Raw genomic sequence first — 5,166 nt, forward strand, 5'->3', positions numbered from 1 at the left:
CTATGGCTTGGTTTTCATTCTCTGCTCCATTCCTGGAATAATGTAAGCATGGTATTACGCTGGTACAATTTTGGCATTACCACCTTGGCTGTGAAGCATGGGGAAATAGACAAGTAATAGTTTCATTATGTTTTGTTTTTTTTCTCAGAAAAAATGGTATAAACTGGGCACTGCAGGTTGTTATCTGCATAACTTCTGGTGAGAATTCCGTAGAGAAGCTAGTGGGGAAGCTGTGACCGGGGACTAATTAGTACCTAACTTCTGCCACACACAGAAGTGGCAGGGGCTTAGAAGAAACAAAGCCAGAGCATATGACCTGTTCTGCAGTAAGCTGCCAACAAAGCAGGAAATGAAAACCCATTGATTACTGAACTATGAAATAATAGCAAATATTTCAGACTGCAGATGACGTTTCACTTCTATTACACATGGTCCCATAAGCAACATAGATTTTTAAGTGGCTGTGTATTAAAAATACATTCACCTTTTCCTGTGGATACTATCAGGGATAACTGTTGAATAACATTTTTAGCCATTATACCAGAGCTTTAGATAGGTTAAAGTAAAATGCAAGGAATGCTTTAATCACCGTTTTCAGAAGGAAGGAAACATATCACGGAATAAGTTCTCCTTTTGGCGTCAAAGCTGGAGTGCAGATGCGAAGCAGAAACATAACATATACAAAATGACCTGCATTTTTTGCATCTCTATGAAAACACATTTGATGTATTTTAACTGCATTCTTGCCTGAGAAGAAGTATAAGGTCTCCTTCACACAGATCTCTTCTAGGGTTAACAATAGTAAAGCATGAGCACTGCCATGGGATGATTTACAGACATCATCAGAACCGTGACTTCATTTATTGAACTGAGACAGTTGTCCATTATAACAGATATCCAAATGCTGACTTTGCTCTGATGATATATTTATGACATTATAAACTCCTTTTTTAGGACTAACATCTCAGCAGCTGGCTTGGGCAAAAGCACTATTGTTCTACTCCTGCTGTAATAATAATAATAATACCACCACCACCACCACCACGAGTGAATCAAAAACACAAGTTTAGTTGTAATGAAAAAGATGTTTTTCTACATCAAAAAGATGTAGAAGTTACTCTCTAACATTAACGAAAACATTACATTTAATACTATAAAAAGTTTTAAATAATCTCATGCAGAAAAAGTCCTGTCAAAATAAACAGATGTGATTTGAAGAATGCCAAGCTGAATAAAAGTCTTCCAATGAAATGTCTTGCAACTGACAACACAAATCCAAGATGAGTAACAACAACGCATACCTTTCTAACCTATACATTGCCTACGCAATCAAATACACCACATGTTTCTTTAGCAATTACAGCTGGTTTTGCTTCAGCTTTGAAATGATGAGTTGATTGCAGTTCTAACATTTTCAAATCCACTCTTTCAAATGAGGTGTCACAGTTACATTTTTGAAAACATTCAACATTTGACTTTTTTTTTCTGACAGTTGTTTATATTTAATGGCATAATTACAAGAAAATGTTTCTGAATTTTGCATACTTCATGCTGTGATGCTCAGTAAACTTAAGCTTGAATTCTACTGAAAGATAAATTGTATTTCCAGAATGTTTCAAAATCATGATAACTGTACTTACTGTTTGGTATCACACGTAAGACAAAATTATGGTAAAAATCGCCGGTTATGCAAAGACAATTGCAAACAGTAGATGCTTATTCACTTAAATGTTGTGTAACCACTGCAGAAGTAGATTGCTTAGAAGCTAATGACAGCATTGAGATACTAACAAAATAATCATGTCAGGTATATGTCAGACTTAAGGCAGGTATAGGCAGCTGTTAAGTTCATTGTGCCTGTGCTCTGAACTGGTAGCATACAAGTTAGCTCTGGTGTAAAAGTTATATATTCACAGCAGTACGGCACCATGTCTGACCTGATAGTAGCGCCAGTCATAGTTTATGATATGTAACAAAGTTGCATGTAATTGTTAATGATATCTGCCAATTTACCTTTCCAAATCACGACAGTCCACTATCAGAAAAAAGGAAGCAGTATTGGATTTTTGCTATATCACTTCATACTCTGTGTTCTGATTCATCTGTTACTAATGCCCCCTCACCACTACTACTCAATAAAAATTGTAACTCTTTATATTTACTAAGAGCCATCAAGCAGCAGGCAATTCCAACAGCAGCTGGGGTTTTTGCAGTTAGCAATGAATGGAAAAGGATGCTTCATTCTTTGGGCTTCTTTCCATGTAGGTGGAGACAAGAGAGAAGCCAAGCAAAGGGTCACAAGTTGATAAGCATGACGTCCTTTTCTGAAACCAGCAGGAGCGGTGGATATGTGGTCTCGGTTTACCTCCTTTCCACTTTTTCCAGTATAGGCAAGACAAAAGAAGGACTCTTGTGAAGCAAAAACAAAGTACCCTGTCCTCTTCCTTTTATTCTAATTACAATTCTCCTTCCTATATGCTGATGCCTTATTGAGGGCCTACAAATCTCTTGCATCCCACTCATCCACTCCTTCCTGTTTGCCTCCCTGGCAAGAAAAATCCCACTACCTCTTGCCTATGGCTACATTCGCGTTCTGTCTCCCACAAAAAATGAAAGATTTTACTAGGATGTGCTGCCCACTTTATGCTTAGCCCTGTTCCTCGCAGGCTGCCATGCAGCACAGTGTAGATTAAATGCCTTGGATTTAATTGTCCTGAGGGAAGTGGCTCTGATTACAAATTCCCCTTTCAGTCATCTTCTTTTGTAGTATTCCTCACTCCACTTGGTGCCTTCTGGTTTCTCCCTCGATCCTGCAGAAGGCTATGGAGATGGTGCCATACCGTTGCTCTACAACTCTTCCACTGTTCTGTTGTCTTCAAGGTATGGAGAGATTCTTTTTCCCAGTGTCTCAGCAAGGCTCCTGCTGTTCCCTTACTTCTAAAATGGTTTAAATGGACCTGCTTTCCCTGTGAACGTGATTTCTCGCTGCAGAGCCCTAAACCTCTGTGCATATGCTGGATACCTATCAGCACACTCCTGTGTACAGTTAGGTAGGTATACACGCACACATGTACAGACATATACACAAGCTGCTTCTATTTCTCCTCAACCCATGGTAAGAAAAAGCTCTATTTCTATGGCTGCAGCTCTATTTCTTGCAAGCTGTTTTTTGGATGATTTTAACGTGATATAGCCAGGTGTCCCCTAGAAAACGTCATGACAGGAATATCATTGTATACCAAGCAGAAATTGAACTAAGTCAACATAAAAAAAAACCAGAAGAAGGTAGAGTACAGGACCAGAGAAAAACACCTTTGGGTATTTTTTTTACTTACTCTTCGGTATTACTTGCAACACCACCAGATGGAACATTTTCACTTATAAAATGTGATTTTCAAACTGATTGTGTTACTTAATTTTTCTGGAAATTCGGTATTGTAGGCAAAACTAGGGAAAACTCTGAGATTACTTCCAAAATTGGCCACAAGCCATGTATTTGTTTGTAACTGAATACTGAGTATAATGTAATTTGGTAACGTACTTAAATTGCTGCCTAACCACAAGCCAAAGCCTTGAACAAACAGTCCTTTTATCTGTGTAACTTGAATGGGAAGGTACCCATAGGTTGGGATGAAGTTTGAGAGTTATGATTTCTTTTGAAGACACTGCAAATTCACTGAAATCAGTGAAGTCATCAAACTCAAAAAAACTCAGCAATTTTCTATCACATTACTTTAAACTCTACAAAATTGCTGCTCCTAATTATATCAACATGTTTACTAAATCAACATGGTCTATGTTTACTAAACTACACTTACTAAACATGGTCTGTTTTTATTTTTCATCTAAAAAAGGATGTATCCTATGTATTTTTTACTTATTGAGATTCTTCAACACAACTGTACACAGCAGTAATTTCTTACATCCATTACCAAAACTGCCACGTTTGCTTTTCACACATAGGTCAGAAAACCTATCTGTACTAGAATACTTTAGACATTTTTGAGAAAAAAACAAAATCCTAATAACTCAGTTGCAGGTATATGCTGCTCACAGATGAACTCTTTATCAATAGTTTTAACTTTTGAAACAGGATAAACACTGTCTTTACTTACACGAGTCAGAAAAAAACATCTAATGCAAAATATGAACAGGAAAGTAGAAACAGATGATGCTGTGAAGAAGAAACAAAAGGCACAGTACAATAATGTTATGTCTGTTCAGATCAGACACTGCAACTATCCAGAACCCTTTTTTTCATTACTAAAGCATTCTAATGCTTTACTTAACCACATTTTAGGTATTTTCTCTGACAACATCACTTACCATCACATTTTTGAGTTGCCTCATTCTGTTTGTGACCAGCTGGACACTTGCACTCATAGGAACCTACTGTATTAATGCAGTTTCCTCCTTGGCAGACTCCAGGGATAGCCTGGCATTCATCAACATCTACAAAGACAAAAAAGAAGGATTACTTGATATAAGATACAAAATTTTATCATGCCTTTTGCTGATAGATGGAGAGCTCTGAAACTGTCCTTAAGAAGAACCACAGCAAACCCCAGCACATTTCTCCACTTCAGCACCAACATAAGATATGGCAATAACAGCAGTAACATGACTCAGACCTTCGTGTGTCTTGTATTCAACTCCATATAACCTCAAAATGCATTATGTGTATTGACTTATGACTTACATAACTTTAAATATTTAAGAAGTGTACTTAAGTCAAATCTGTACAAGTTACTGTTGGTATCCCATGCCCTCAGATTGTTCCTTATATATGGCCATTAAAAAATGCAGATTCTTATTTTGAATCTTTACCTGTACATATGGACTACCCTCCTGTCCACCTTAACTAGATATGATAATTCTTGCAGGATATTCTTCCTGGACAGAAATCACACTACTCAAGTCAACAGAAAATAGGTGCTATTCAACCAAGGTAAGTTGTATAGCACATGATCTGCATAACTTTATTTACTGAAGTAATAAGTATGACTAGAATTTCAGCTATTCCTTTAGGCTGGACTGTCAATGTTAAATGAATGCTCTCAGAAAATATATTGGCATTTTCACTTTACATTTTACTTTCTGTAACTTCCTGTTGTAGTTTATTATGTGCTATTTCCAGTTCAAATTGTGTTGGGTCTTTTGCTCCCC

The 5,166-nt window shown here is 37.1% G+C and overlaps 1 protein-coding gene across 1 annotated transcript in view; it reads right to left on the minus strand.

Annotated features, from left to right (window-relative positions):
- Window positions 1–4,448, minus strand: part of FBN2 (fibrillin 2) — a 122,383-nt gene extending 117,935 nt beyond the window's left edge. Inside the window, exon 1 of the mRNA XM_010291203.1 lies at window positions 4,327–4,448. The gene's annotated coding sequence lies outside the window, so the exon portion shown is untranslated. The remainder of the gene's footprint in view (window positions 1–4,326) is intronic.
- Window positions 4,449–5,166: the final 718 nt, after the last annotated feature.

This window comes from Phaethon lepturus, unplaced genomic scaffold (genome assembly GCF_000687285.1).
Source record: "Phaethon lepturus isolate BGI_N335 unplaced genomic scaffold, ASM68728v1 scaffold5547, whole genome shotgun sequence".
Lineage (NCBI taxonomy): Eukaryota > Metazoa > Chordata > Aves > Phaethontiformes > Phaethontidae > Phaethon > Phaethon lepturus.